General features: G+C 41.0%; 2 long non-coding RNA genes across 2 annotated transcripts; both read right to left on the bottom strand.

Moving 5' to 3' along the window:
• Positions 1-896: 896 nt before the first annotated feature.
• Positions 897-2,106, bottom strand: LOC121623586. The gene is made up of 3 exons (XR_006007832.1): positions 2,024-2,106; positions 1,312-1,364; positions 897-972 (listed from the first exon to the last, which is right to left on the bottom strand). It is a non-coding gene; the product is annotated as an uncharacterized LOC121623586 (long non-coding RNA).
• A 6,459-nt stretch (positions 2,107-8,565) lies between these two features.
• On the bottom strand, positions 8,566-9,738 carry LOC121622650. Its single transcript, XR_006007782.1, has 3 exons — positions 9,656-9,738; positions 8,933-8,985; positions 8,566-8,599 (listed from the first exon to the last, which is right to left on the bottom strand). It is a non-coding gene; the product is annotated as an uncharacterized LOC121622650 (long non-coding RNA).
• Positions 9,739-15,936: the final 6,198 nt, after the last annotated feature.

The following is a 15,936-nucleotide window of genomic DNA, read 5'->3' as shown; positions in this document are numbered from 1 at the left end:
ATATGTGCTTTTGTTTGTCTGGTTGTGTTTGTTTGTCTTTCTCTCTGCTGTACTTGGGTTGGTCTTGCAGAGATATCTCCGTCACAATGAGATTATTGATATTGATATATTAATGCTAACAAGTTTAAATTTGATTTACAACATTGCCTGTGAATATTCTCATTCATCCAGGTCATTGTAAGCTTTAGGGCATTCAATCATTCGCACAAACGTTGTCAGTTTGTCTTAGAAGACGTCCAGTTGTGAACGATTGAATGCCCTAAAGCCGATTTTACATTACAACAAATTAACGTGTGTAAGAGGTGTTATGTCAAACACTGTTTCTTGTTGCAGCTTTATTCTTTGCCTTCTGAAGCACTTCACAATGATAATGTAGACAAATAAAATTTTACGTTCTTATTCAAACCAACGACTTGATTATACTCTAGCTCACTTTTTTTTTACTGACCACTAAGTTTTCACCAAAATACTGGAGAGGTCGATGTTAGTGGAAAAGTTGAGTTTTTATAATGTGTCTTTCAAAGCTGTTATTTGAGGTCTCTCTCTTTGTTTTTTCTTGGACAGCTGGGACGCCTCACAGATCTCTAATCTGCCTTTGTTCAGTGGCTCAGCTCTGGGACTTTTCCATTGATGTGAGTGTGTCTGTGTGTGAATGTATATGTCACTGTGGGTGTTTGCAAGAATATTTCCATGCTTTTGCATCTCTAAATGTTAAGAATGTGCTTCATTGTAAAGACTTTACAGTTACATGAAGTTGTTTTTTATGAAACCTCTGCAAGCATAGATGTATTTCAATTTTGACCTATGAATATGGACAAAAACAGTAAAAAATAGTATCAGTGAATAAATGGTGATCCTCAGTAATAGTTAGTCAACTCTTGTACTCACCTGGAGGTCTGCATTGGAAAACAGGTCAGTAAGGAGTTCAAATATTTCGGTGCAGTTTTGGCAGACTTCCCCATTCTGAGTATCCTATAAAGTCACATGATGAAACTAAATCAGCACCTCAAACTGATGTAATCACTTACAAATATCATATGCCAGATTCTAAGTTGTTGCATGCATGAGAACATTTGTGAAAGATATTTTTATATAGTATAATATTATTATTGTAATAATTATAATTGATTATTTCTGATAGTGATGGTTGTTTGTTGACTCAATTCATGTTTCAATAAGTTGTATTTAGGTTCACATCATATTGTAAACCTGCACATCACAACTGTCACTTATTATCATGATTTCCTTCAAAGTCCTGTTTCCAGTAAAAAAAAAAACAAGTTTTGTTGGAAAAAAAAAAAACTCTCTTACGGTTTTCAAAGCATCAGAATCCAGTTTCATGACTTCAGCAGCAGAAGTCAGAGCTGAAGGAGAAAATGTCATAATTAGCAAACAAAATAATCCTCACCAGTGCTGGAAAGTTACTAGTACTATTACATTTACAAAAGTGAAGTAAAGTTTCAAGGTACTTACACTTTACTTGTGTATTTCCATTTTCTGCTGCTTTGTGCTTCTACTACACTACTTTTCAGAGGCAAATATTGCACTTTATACTCCACTACATTAATTTCATATCTTAAGTTACTTTGCAGATTCAGATAAATACTACAAAATATAAAAAACGTCTTAGTGTAAATGGATAAGATGATCCCCTGTACTACACAGCAGTGTATATATAGTAAAGGAATAGCTCCACTTTTACCAGTTGCAACATTTAGCTAATGTACATATTAATACATCATTACTGATAATTCAGTAATGTACTGAACATTTTTCTGAAACAAACCATTGTGCAGGGGTACTTTTACTTTTTGTACTGTAAGTATACTGTGATGCTAATACTTTTGTACTTGAGTAAAATTTTGAATGCAAGACTTTCACTTGTAACAGAGTTTTTCTACACTGTGGTATTGTTACTTTTACGTAAGTCAAAGATCTGAGGTCTTCTTCCCTCTCTGATGCTCACTGTAATACTGTTATCGTTGTCCTCACGCAGCAAAGTGAATAAAATTTGCAGTCTTACCAGAGCCAAAGAGGCCAACAGAGAGAAGCAATGCAATCTTGAGCGAGGCCATCATGTGTGATTTTGAGGCTGTTAGTTCAATACCTTCCTTCCACAGATCTGTGGAGGGAACAGTGGGTGCAGCTTATATTGGAGAGGGTCCACCTGCCACCCACAGTCCTCACCAACCAGAATTTGGGAGGGAATAAAACCTGTATGTTCCAGTAAACCATTTGTTTGCCAGGCTTTCAGCCAATTTAAATACGTTTCCCAACCATTTCTTTGTGTCCATAAGTATAAAGTTCAATTTTGTCAAACTTTTTAATTTATGTACATGCAGATCTAGTTGTAGAACTTCATCTTATCCCACATTTTGTTTCATTCTAGTTGTGAATACTCGCACATATTGTGTCATTAGTCCACATTAGGTGCTCATTTACTTAAGATTCCACTGTTTTGTACAATATTAACCACTGCGGACAAAAGACTCCACAGTCTGTTTTGGTGTCACACAGCTACACATTCATTCTCCCTGTACTTTTTAAAGTTATTACTACTTAAAGTTATTTATAGTAGTTATTAATATACCTACACCAAAGTTAATAGTGATTATATTTACAATATGCATTGGCTGCATTATGTCACATCATCCTATCCTATAGCTTGGTTCATTCTAGCTGTGACTACTGACATATATTTTGCAGTTTCGTCTGTATAATATCAGCCACTCCACTGTAAATATTCACAGAGGTGAATCACAGGACAATCAGAGATGGTGTTATTGGTGCAGGAGGCCTTGTTGCTTTTGGCGTTTTCTGGTGGAAAACAGCAGAACAGGTCCACATTCTCTCTCCTAGTACTGCTTAAAACTTATTTCAGTCAGGAGAGACAACTGATTGAAGCAAAGATAATTGTTTATTGTGACAGATGATACGTTAAGTGTTAGCAGAAAATCTTTGGTGCTTAGACTCCACATGGAGATTTAGTCATAGAGGGGCGTCCCCCTGAGCGGCAGCAACATAAATCCCCCTGTGGAGTCCAGACACTGGTGGTGGTGGCAGCTGATGACTCTGTTGACTGAAGATGAGGAATTGATGAACACCTGTGAAGACTGGGCAGTGACAGGGAGGTGGAGGGGCGCACAAAGAAGCAGCATGAACAAACTCAGGCGGGGAGAGAATCATATTTGAAAAGACAGCATCAAGATGATAGGCTCACGTGAAGGTGTGTCGCTGTGTTATTGGATAGGTGTGATCAGCTGATGGAAGCAGCTGATATCTCAATTGACAGCTGCAGACAATGACAGCAAAAACATTCTGAATGAGAATGCATGAGAGGAGTGAATGTGGAATGGTGTGAGAAATCAGCCACAGGCGTAAGCATGCAAAAGAATAGTCTTCCTGACTGTCTGTACTTTGTTCGAGTGTGTGTGCCGTCGTCAGTTTAATGTTACAGTGTCAATGAGTTTGTCGCTGTCAACCGTAAGATTCCTACTTTATTGCAGAAAATATGTAATGTCAAGCATCTGTCAACAGATGGTGTAGCGTTGCATGACGACACTGAGCTGCTAGGTGTTAGCATTCGGCTATATCACCTCTCGCTGGTCAGCGTGATAACTGTGTGAAGTTGTCTGTGTGAATAAGAAGAAAAGGGTTTTGAAGTCTGGGGACAGAACTGAGCTGAAGAGGGTGCAGAGGGAGCTGAAGAAGGAGATTAGGAGAGGCAAGGAGAGCTACGGGAGGAAACTGGAGGAGCGCCTGCAGAGGAACAACGCCAGAGAGGTTTGCAGGGTCCTCACGCCACTTCACCACCCTGCATTCCACATCACAGACCACTGACCCCACCTCACTCAACTTTCTTCTAGTTTGACCTTGGCTTCATTTAACAACAAAACTCATACAAGTTTACAAGAAAGATTGCTTTTTACATGTGGGGCAGGAAGTCTGAGGTCAAAATCCAAACACTGTCACTGCCTGTTTCCTTTCAAGTTATGATAAATTATTCTGCAGTGAAACATTTTTCTCCTGACTGTCATCTGGCCAAAGTTTGAACTTTGTGCTTGATGGTAGCCCTTGACTGTGATAGGAGTTCTGCTCAAGACCGAAGCTACCATTCAACTCTGATAGATTCCTCTGCTTTCAACTTTGTTTTCAGGCCCAGTGCCTGTTAGACCTGTGCTAAACCCTGCATCCCTCAATAAATTATTGAACATGGCTAAAAAATCTAGGCTCCACAACCTGGTTCACCAGAGTTTGCAGCTGATTTATATTGTTTCCTTTTACAAGCTTCAGGCACAAATTTTATCGTTGTGCATGAAAAACTACTTTGACCTTTTCCTGCCTCTCACTGCTTGTTTCCTCCACCTGAAGCTCCCTTTTTTCAAGTTATGGTACATTACCATGTTCCATGTAGTAAATTTAATTTTTTTGGAGCTCACCTCTAATTTTTCAGATGGCACAGTAGATAACCATTTGTTTACCTGGTTGTGTGTGTACATGTTCTTTGTAATGAAGTCCAGTTTCCAGACATTGAATCTCAGGTTGGTGTATTCCCGCTTATCTTTTTCGTTTGTCCACAAATGATAACACACAAAATACAAAGTTGGTTCAACTTGGACAGAGGACTTCAGGATCAATGGCCTGTGGTCAAGCTGAGTTAGCTTGCATCAGAGGGCAGTGTTTAGTGTGTAGGTGCTGGTAAACAGGTGGGTTGTTCGAGGATCCCGGAATACACTGAGCCTTCTCTGTGTCTTGGGTTGAACTCAGTGAAGCAACAGTTATTGACAGAGTGCCCACCTGGTGACTTGCTACATTTGTCTGTACGCTCACACTCACACACAATTTCACACTGAAACAGTTTTCTTTTGTAAGACAGGTGAAGTGACATGATGCATGTGGACTACTGAGCAGGCCATAGCATTCAGATTTAACTGCACATGAAGCCAGTGGGGCCGGCCAGTGTTGGTTTTGTAAGATACACTGTGTAAGGCCTGATGGAGCAGATGAGTGTCTCTCTGCTCTCACAGCCTGATATGCACTGCAGGTTGGGTCTAAACATCATCGAACAAGAATACTGGAATACCATTGGTGTTAAGGAGGAGGAGAATTCAGGGAAAAATTATTATCAACATGGGGCATCGGTAAGGGTGCATGAGCCAGGAGACGTGTGTGTGTGTGTGTGTGTCCATAGTCTTATCTCTAGCTTTGTTGTGTTGCGTGTTATTGTTAGTCTATGTTCCCCGTTGTGTCTGCATCTGGGTTCTATCCCTGACAGAAACTGAAACGAGCTCAGGGTCAGGAAGAGGGCAAGATCTATTGCCACAGACCCCAGCCATCCGAGCCACAGACTGCTGGTAACGCATTCATCAGGAAAGCGGTACAAGAACTTCCCCCACCACCACCACCAACAGACTGAGGAACAGCTTCTTCCTCAGAGCTGTCAGAGCTATTGCCCCCCACTGAAGTGAGAGACTATGAGCCACTACACGCTGCACTCTGTCCACCTTCACCTGCACCTTCTGTGTACTTAACATTTAAGTAAACACACGCTTACCTAAATTGTCAGCTGCACTCAGTATGTACATTTTGGTATATTTCAGCTGTTGTTGGTATACATAATTGTTATTGTTTTAGTATATTTTTATTTCAGGTATATTTTCAGTGCATGTTAGTTTCCTTAATTTTATTATCTTTTATTTTACTATCTTATCTTGTTTCTAACAAAGGGGATGCAATGCAAATTGTCCATGCTCAGTTAGAATAAAGGCAATCTTAATCTGCAGGGTCTGAAGATATTTTTTGGTTTCAGGATTCCTTTCTTTAAAAGCAGTGGTTTTTATGAAGTGCATCTTCAGACTAACCGTTGGTCACCCTGTCATCTTTTTGGACAAGGCCATGTTACTCTGGCGACTCCTAGTGGTATTGTGACAGAGAGCTACGCACGCAGCCACCTCCCTGCCCCAGAGATCTGTTCTGGGAATACTAACATAAATCAAAGTGATGATGATAAAAGTGATGCCTGCACCAGTTTTTACTGTGATAGCCTCATTGTTGCTATGAGAATAGTCCCTGTTTTTCTCTCACTTCTTTCAGTGTGTGTTCTAGAGAATGAGCGATGGACAGTAATGTGCATTTTTTTATGAGAAGGAATTCACCTCCAATCTTCCATCTGATGATAAAATTAAGGTCTTAGACGTTCACAGACTGTCACAAAGTTTCATATATAGAACAGAAGTTCGTACAAATTTCTAATCCCATTTAGTATAAATTGAACCAATTACACAGAATAATTGCTAAGTTTGTGGTTTTGAGCATTTCTTTTATTTGAAGATCAGTAGTAGTGATCAGTAGCTTGATGTTGAAAGATCTGGGTCATCCATGGGGACACAGAGGCTGACTCATGTTTTGCACCACCCTGAAAAGAGGAGTTAGGAGATATTTTATACAGTGTTGAATATTTAATTTTGTATTAAAATTGTCAAAAAATTGTCAAAACTCCTGCATTAACAGACAAATGAATGAAACATTATACAGTACATACATGGGCCTTCTCAGGCAGATCCTTTTAATTGCATGTGTGGTGCTGATTAGTCGATGAATCGATAAATTGATCTTCAGAAAATTATTCCACACCTGATAACTGAAGTCATTTTTCAAATGAAACCGTCAAACATTTCAGTTTCTCAATCATCAAAAGGATTTTCAGCTTCTCTCCTTTTTTTGTGATTGTACTGTTCATTGAATATCTTTGAGTTTTTGACTGTTGGTCAAGCATTTTGAAATACTAAGAAAAACAACGACTGAGAATTATGGGGTTCGACATGAATAATTTTCCAACAGCTACTGTACAAAATGATCAATTAGTCAGAAAAATGATTTGAGATATTACAAGATTAGTTGCCACCCCGAACATGTGACCGAACAAAAGGGCAGCTGTGCTAACTCACCTGCAAAAGTAGCTTCCCACAATCAAGGCAGCGGGAGAGCTAAGCATATGGCTGATGGTACAGCTCCACTCAAGATTAAATCCACTATGTCCTTGCCAAACTTGTCAATTAATTTTGTACACTTGTGTTCGACGAAGGAGGGCAGAATATGACAAACCTTCTCCATGGCACGAACCACAGCTTCCTGCAGAAAAACAGGATGTAAAACAGAGATTAATGTGAGCTTGCATATCTGGCACACAGCTGTCAGTGCTGTCTGTGTGCAGGACAAAATGATATTGTGTTTGTTCATGTGCATGTGTGCTCTTTCACTACATGAGTGTGACACACCTCAGTGGCATCTGTAGGAAGCATGTCAATCAAGGCTTTCATCACCATTTTGCAGATAAAGAATGTGACTGGCCCCTTAGGCAGAACCACCTGTGAGAGTAAAGCACAGAGAGATTAAACCGGGATGTTTCCACAGATAATATTGTTCTCTTTTAAATGTTTCCCTCTAAGTTCGACTTAACTGACATTCTCAACTGCAGAATCATTGCTGTGCGTCTTTGTCTGCGGGTCAATGGAGACGTTCCTCGCCTCCTACAGTCAAAGAGATGAGACATCAGAAATACAAAGAAAGCAAAGACTACAGAGCTCACTGTTATACTGGGAAACGCTCCAGTCTGCCTTACCATGGAGGCAATAATCATGTTGACGGCCAGCGGAAGCATCTTCTTCACCTCTCCTTTGCAAATTTCTGGAACAGTTGGTTGGAACTCTGTCTGTTTATGACACAGCTGTTCATCCATGAACTTATCCTGGAATAAAGGGGTGTATTAGCCACCTGTAGGCACCATTATTGTTCTCTTCTTTGTATGTATATGTGCTTTTGTTTGTCTGGTTGTGTTTGTTTGTCTTTCTCTCTCTCTGCTGTACTTGGGTTGGTCTTGCAAAGATATCTCCGTCACAATGAGATTATTGATATTGATATATTAATGCTAACAAGTTTAAATTTGATCTACGACATTACAACAAATTAACGTGTGTAAGAGGTGTTATGTCAAACACTGTTTCTTGTTGCAGTTTTATTCTTTGCCTTCTGAAGCACTTCACAATGATAATGTAGACAAATCAAATTTTACGTTCTTATTCAAACCAACGACTTGATGATACTATAGCTACTTTTTTTTACTGACCACTAAGTTTTCACCAAAATACTGGAGAGGTCGATGTTCGTGTAAAATTTGAGTTTTTATAATGTGTCTTTCAAAGCTGTTATTTGAGGTCTCTCTTTTTGTTCTTGGACAGCTGGGACGCCTCACAGATCTCTAATCTGCCTTTGTTCAGTGGCTCAGCTCCAACAAGAGGGAGGGACTTTTCCATTGATCCATGCTTTTGCATCTCTAAATGTTAAGAATGTGCTTCATTGTAAAGACTTTACAGTTACATGAAGTTGTTTTTATGAAACCTCTGCAAGCATAGATGTATTTCAGTTTTGACCTATGAATATGGACAAAAACAGTAAAAAATAGTATCAGTGAATAAATGGTGATCCTCAGTAATAGTTAGTCAACTCTTGTACTCACCTGGAGGTCTGCATTGGAAAACAGGTCAGTAAGGAGTTCAAATATTTCAGTGCAGTTTTGGCAGACTTCCCCATTCTGAGTATCCTATAAAGTCACATGATGAAACCAAATCAGCACCTCAAACTGATGTAATCACTTACAAATATCATATGACAGATTCTAAGTTGTTGCATGCATGAGAACATTTGTGAAAGATATTTTTATATAGTATAATATTATTATTGTAATAATTATAATTGATTATTTCTGATAGTGACGGTTGTTTGTTGACTCAATTCATGTTTCAATAAGTTGTATTTAGGTTTACATCATATTGTAAACCTGCACATCACAACTGTCACTTATTATCATGATTTCCTTCAAAGTCTTGTTTCCAGTAGAAAAAACAAGTTTTGTTGGAAAAAATAACTCTCTTACGGTTTTCAAAGCATCAGAATCCAGTTTCATGACTTCAGCAGCAGAAGTCAGAGCTGAAGGAGAAAATGTCATAATTAGCAATCAAAATAATCCTCACCAGTGCTGGAAAGTTACTAAGTACATTTACTCAAGTGATGTGCTTAAATACAGTTTCAAGGTACTTACACTTTACTTGCATATTTCCATTTACTGGTATTTTGTACTTCTACTACACTACTTTTCAGAGGCAAATATTGCACTTTATACTCCACTACATTCATCTGATATCTTAAGTTACTTTGCAGATGCACTTTGCAATCGGAGTTCACCGCCTAGCCTCCTGTAGGTGTCGTGGGACGAAGTAGGTGAAACACTGTTGAAGGGAGGTTTCCACCTGATGACCCCCAGAGACGTGTTAGGAATCACTGCTCTTTGGCATGTATAGAGGCAGATTAGGGCTCCAAGGTTCTTCACTGATAATGAATCCTCTCTTTGAGCACAAGTATTGTGTTTAAATTAATTCAACAATGTACTGAACATTTTTCTGAAACAAATGCTAATACTTTTGTTCTTGAGTAAAATTTTGAATGCAAGACTTTCACTTGTAACAGAGTATTTCTACACTGTGGTATTGTTACTTTTACGTAAGTCAAAGATCTGAGGTCTTCTTCCCTCTCTGATGCTCACTGTAATACTGTTATCGTCGTCCTCACGCAGCAAAGTGAATAAAATTTGCAGTCTTACCAGAGCCAAAGAGGCCAACAGAGAGAAGCAATGCAATCTTGAGCGAGGCCATCATGTGTGATTTTGAGGCTGTTAGTTCAATACCTTCCTTCCACAGATCTGTGGAGGGAACAGTGGGTGCAGCTTATATTGGAGAGGGTCCACCTGCAACCCACAGTCCTCACCAACCAGAATTTGGGAGGGAATAAAACTTGTATGTTCCAGTAAACCATTTGTTTGCCAGGCTTTCAGCCAATTTAAATACGTTTCCCAACCGTTTCTTTGTGTACATAAGTATAAAGTACAATTTTTTCACACTGTTTATTTTATGTACATGCAGATCTAGTTGTAGAACTTCATCTTATCCCACACTTTGTTTCATTCTAGTTGTGAATACTCGCACATATTGTGTCATTAGTCCACATTAAGTGCTCATTTACTTAAGATTCCACTGTTTTGTACAATATTAACCACTGCGGACAAAAGACTCCACAGTCTGTTTTGGTGTCACACAGCTACACATTCATTCTCCCTGTACTTTTTAAAGTTATTACTACTTAAAGTTATTTATAGTAGTTATTACTATACCTACACCAAAGTTAATAGTGATTATATTTACAATATGCATTGGCTGCATTATGTCACATCATCCTCTTCTTGAGCTTGGTTCGTTCTAGCTGTGACTACTGACATATATTTTGCAGTTTCATCTGTATAATATCAGCCACTCCACTGTAAATATTCACAGAGGTGAATCACAGGACAATCAGAGATGGTGTTATTGGTGCAGGAGGCCTTGTTGCTTTTGGCGTTTTCTGGTGGAAAACAGCAGAACAGGTCCACATTCTCTCTCCTAGTACTGCTTAAAACTTATTTCAGTCAGGAGAGACAACTGATTGAAGCAAAGATAATTGTTTATTGTGACAGATGATATGTTAAGTGTTAGCAGAAAATCTTTGGTGCTTAGACTCCACATGGAGATTTAGTCATAGAGGGGCGTCCCCCTGAGCGGCAGCAACATAAATCCCCCTGTGGAGTCCAGACACTGGTGGTGGTGGCAGCTGATGACTCTGTTGACTGAAGATGAGGAATTGATGAACACCTGTGAAGACTGGGCAGTGACAGGGAGGTGGAGGGGCGCACAAAGAAGCAGCATGAACAAACTCAGGCAGGGAGAGAATCATATTTGAAAAGACAGCATCAAGATTATAGGCTCACGTGAAGGTGTGTCGCTGTGTTATTTGATAGGTGTGATCAGCTGATGGAAGCAGCTGATATCTCAATTGACAGCTGCAGACAATGACAGCAAAAACATTCTGAATGAGAATGCATGAGAGGAGTGAATGTGGAATGGTGTGAGAAATCAGCCACAGGCGTAAGCATGCAAAAGAATAGTCTTCCTGACTGTCTGTACTTTGTTCGAGTGTGTGTGCCGTCGTCAGTTTAATGTTACAGTGTCAATGAGTTTGTCGCTGTCAACCGTAAGATTCCTACTTTATTGCAGAAAATATGTAATGTCAAGCATCTGTCAACAGATGGTGTAGCCCAGGCCACATCTGTGTCAAGGAGCAGCGTTGCATGACGACACTGAGCTGCTAGGTGTTAGCATTCGGCTATATCACCTCTCGCTGGTCAGCGTGATAACTGTGTGAAGTTGTCTGTGTGAATAAGAAGAAAAGGGTTTTGAAGTCTGGGGACAGAACTGAGCTGAAGAGGGTGCAGAGGGAGCTGAAGAAGGAGATTAGGAGAGGCAAGGAGAGCTACGGGAGGAAACTGGAGGAGCGCCTGCAGAGGAACAACGCCAGAGAGGTTTGCAGGGTCCTCACGCCACTTCACCACCCTGCATTCCACATCACAGACCACTGACCCCACCTCACTCAACTGGAGCCACCGGTTTCTTCTAGTTTGACCTTGGCTTCATTTAAAAACAAAACTCATACAAGAGAACAAAATCCAATCACTGTCACTGCCTGTTTCCTTTCAAGTTATGATAAATTATTCTGCAGTGAAACATTTTTCTCCTGACTGTCATCTGGCCAAAGTTTGAACTTTGTGCTTGATGGTAGCCCTTGACTGTGATAGGAGTTCTGCTCAAGACCGAAGCTACCATTCAACTCCGATAGATTCCTCTGCTTTCAACTTTGTTTTCAGGCCCAGTGCCTGTTAGACCTGTGCTAAACCCTGCATCCCTCAATAAATTATTGAACATGGCTAAAAAATCTAGGCTCCACAACCTGGTTCACCAGAGTTTGCAGCTGATTTATATTGTTTCCTTTTACAAGCTTCAGGCACAAATTTTATCGTTGTGCATGAAAAACTACTTTGACCTTTTCCTGCCTCTCACTGCTTGTTTCCTCCACCTGAAGCTCCCTTTTTTCAAGTTATGGTACATTACCATGTTCCATGTAGTAAATTTAATTTTTTTGGAGCTCACCTCTAATTTTTCAGATGGCACAGTAGATAACCATTTGTTTACCTGGTTGTGTGTGTACATGTTCTTTGTAATGAAGTCCAGTTTCCAGACATCGAATCTCAGGTTGGTGTATTCCCGCTTATCTTTTTCGTTTGTCCACAAATGATAACACACAAAATACAAAGTTGGTTCAACTTGGACAGAGGACTTCAGGATCAATGGCCTGTGGTCAAGCTGAGTTAGCTTGCATCAGAGGGCAGTGTTTAGTGTGTAGGTGCTGGTAAACAGGTGGGTTGTTCGAGGATCCCGGAATACACTGAGCCTTCTCTGTGTCTTGGGTTGAACTCAGTGAAGCAACAGTTATTGACAGAGTGCCCACCTGGTGACTTGCTACATTTGTCTGTACGCTCACACTCACACACAATTTCACACTGAAACAGTTTTCTTTTGTAAGACAGGTGAAGTGACATGATGCATGTGGACTACTGAGCAGGCCATAGCATTCAGATTTAACTGCACATGAAGCCAGTGGGGCCGGCCAGTGTTGGTTTTGTAAGATACACTGTGTAAGGCCTGATGGAGCAGATGAGTGTCTCTCTGCTCTCACAGCCTGATATGCACTGCAGGTTGGGTCTAAACATCATCGAACAAGAATACTGGAATACCATTGGTGTTAAGGAGGAGGAGAATTCAGGGAAAAATTATTATCAACATGGGGCATCGGTAAGGATGCATGAGCCAGGAGACGTGCTTATATTCAAGAATATGTTGATTTATTTTCAAGTCTTCAGTTCATACACATCAACAACAAAAAACACACATGGACCGATGTCTCTGAAACAAAGCAAACCAAGGATTAGAAATTATCAAGTCCATTAAACTTCTCTTAAATAAAGATAAGGATAAATAAAGATCTAATTTAACTTCATGAAATGCTAAAAGCACAAAACCAGCCCTTACCTGTGCTGCCGCCCCGTGAAATGGTGAAAGACTGAATGAATGGGTGAGCAGGACTTAAATAGGACGTGCTCAGGTGAATGAGGTGAGAGGCAACCAATGAGTGAAGAAGAAAAGGAGGGAAGTGAGGTAAAGGGAAGTGAAAGGAAGTGAGGTGAGCTAAACAGGGTGGGGAGACATGAGAAATAAGAGTCTTTACTACAGCCGCCCCCGAATGTCTCATGAGAAATATTATTAAAGATCAAACCAAGTTAAGGAGGGTTCAGGAAGAGAAGGAAGTGGGATCAGATGAGCAACAGGTCTGATGTAAGACTTGTCTTTAACCAGAACTTCGGCAGTCCTGATGCGACCATCTTTGCTTTGCATGAGACGTGTCACTTTTCCTACAGGCCAAAGGGCTCTCGGTAGTTGGGAGTCCACAGTCAATCACAACAAAGTCTGTTTGCAGATCTGGATTGTCTCTTTGCCATTTGTGACGTGTTTGAAGGGATGGTAGGTAGGATTTGATGAAGTGTTTCCAGAAATGGTCGGACAATATCTGTGTGTGATGCCACCGTGGTCAACTGAGGAGATCAGAGTCAAAGTATGATGCTAAAGGGAGTGATGCATTGCGTCGTCCCATGATGAGAAGGTTTGGGGTGACTGGGTCAATATCTGCGATGTCTGAGGATACATAACCGAGTGGTTTTGAATTAAGGATGCCTTCGATCTCAATCAATACTGTTCTTAGAACCTCTTCAGTAACCATTTGTGCACCAGTGGTTATTTTCAGAGCGTTCTTAACTGAGCATATTTCTCGCTCCCAGGTACCACCAAAGTGTTCTGAGTGTGGAGGATTGAAAAGGAAGTTGATTTTCCTTGTCACCAGCACTTCCTTGAGAGTGGGAGAAAGGTTGCTGAAGGCTTCTTGCAATTCTTTGCTTCCTCCTTTGAAATTTGTCCCTTGATCACATTAGATCTCACTTGGTGTTCCTCTCCTAGAGGTGAATCGACGAAGAGCCATGAGGAAAGAGTCTGTGTCCATGTTATTGAGAAGGTCAAGATGTACACACTGTGTTGTGAGACATTTGAATATTATACCCCATCTCTTCTCAGATCTGCGACAATCGAGACATGGTATGGTCCAAACAGTCAATTCCAGTGGAGTAAAATGGAGGTTTGAATAAGCTGAGCCGGGCAGCAGGCAAATCTGCCATCTTTGGGATGATGGGTTTTGCTCTCCATTTTCGACATGAAACACAGTTATGCTGATGTGGGCGCACAGCCTCTCGTCCTCTCAGGATCCAAAACTTCTGTCTGATTTCAGCAAAGAGTCTCTCTGATCCAGGATGATGCAGTTTGTCATCATAATCTTGTATGATCAGTTTGGTCACATGGTGAGTGGGTTCGAGTACAATTGGGTGTACCGACTCAGGTTCCAATTGGTCACTTTGCCGTAGTCTGCCTCCAACGTGGATGAGCCCAGAGGTACTGCACAGCTCTGGAGATAAACATAGTAGGCGACTATGTGATGGAAGTGGTTTATGTGCCTGGAGGCAGGATAGATCCTCACCAAAACTATCCGTCTGTGTCTGTTGGAGGATTTCCTCCTCTGCTTTCAGATAGTCAGCTGCAGAAGGATTTCCACTTGTTGGATTAGACAGGGACTTGGCAGTGGCATCCAGAAGATCCTGGAAGGTTTTGAATCTGCTGATATTTGGTAAATGAGTGGTGGTGTTTATGGAACCACAGAAGTATGACCTTCTGAGCTCTGTTTGACCCTCATCATGTTTGAAAGATTGCAGTTTGGGCCAGATTTCTGGAGGTCCATACAGGAATGTGGGACCATTGGTCCATCTGTTTGGGCTGAACATGTCTTGCAAGGATTTTCCTCTAGTAACATCGTCAGCAGGGTTGTTGCTAGAGTCTACATATCTCCAGTTTTGACGGTTTGTGAGGGTTTGGATTTCTGCAACTCTTGCTCCTACAAATACTTTAAAGCAGCAAGAGTCTGCCTGAATCCAGTGGAGTACAGTTGTGGAATCATTCCAAAGTGTTGTGACTTGGATTGGCAAAGTCAGTTCATTTCTTATTACATCACAAAGGCGGGCACCAGATAGTGCAGCACATAACTCCAATCTTGGGACTGACAGCTGTCGTTTTGGGGAAACACGTGAGCGAGCCAATCTGAAACTCAGCTCTACTCGTCCTTGGTCATCTTCTGATCTCAAAATATGCAAGAGCGCCATAAGCATGTCCAGAAGCATCACATAAGATATGGATTTCTTTGACTGAAGTGGGAGCATGCATTATTGTGTAGGTGTAACAGCGAGGGATAATGATTTGAGGAAGATATTCAAGTTCTCCTTCCCAGGATTTCCAGACTGTTAGAAGGTCATGTGGCAGCAGGGGGTCATCCCATTCCCTCTCTTTTCTCCATAGCTGTTGGACCAGGACTTTTGCACGAGTGGTGAAAGGCAGAAGGTAGCCTAGTGGGTCATACAGACGAGCAAGGACACTATATATTGTTGGGATTTGAGGTTTAGAGTGTTTGTATTTGTACCTGAAGAGATCACGTTTGCAGTTCCATAGTAATCCTAGGGTGCGTTCTTGGGGCTCACTTCGGTCTTCTGAAAGCCAGAGTTCTCAGCTCTCAGACCTTGCTTCAGGTGGTAAATGGTCGATGACAGAGGGATCATTGCTGGCCCATTGACAGATGTCAGAGCCTCCTGTTGAAAGGTTAGCTCTCAGTTTGTCAAGGAGTGTTTGAGCAGCAACAGAAGAGGGAAAGCTTTGCAAACAGTTATCCACATAGAAGCTCTGAGTTACTGAATGCTGCACATCTTTATCGGGCTGGTGGTCTTTCGCATGTTTCTGCAGAGCATATGTGGCACAACAGGGGCTACAAGCAGTACCAAAAGGAAGGACCTGCCATTGGTACACTTGTAACCCT

Source organism: Chelmon rostratus, chromosome 19 (genome assembly GCF_017976325.1).
Source record: "Chelmon rostratus isolate fCheRos1 chromosome 19, fCheRos1.pri, whole genome shotgun sequence".
Taxonomy (NCBI): Eukaryota; Metazoa; Chordata; class Actinopteri; order Chaetodontiformes; family Chaetodontidae; genus Chelmon; species Chelmon rostratus.
This window is presented reverse-complemented; position numbering and strand designations above follow the sequence as displayed.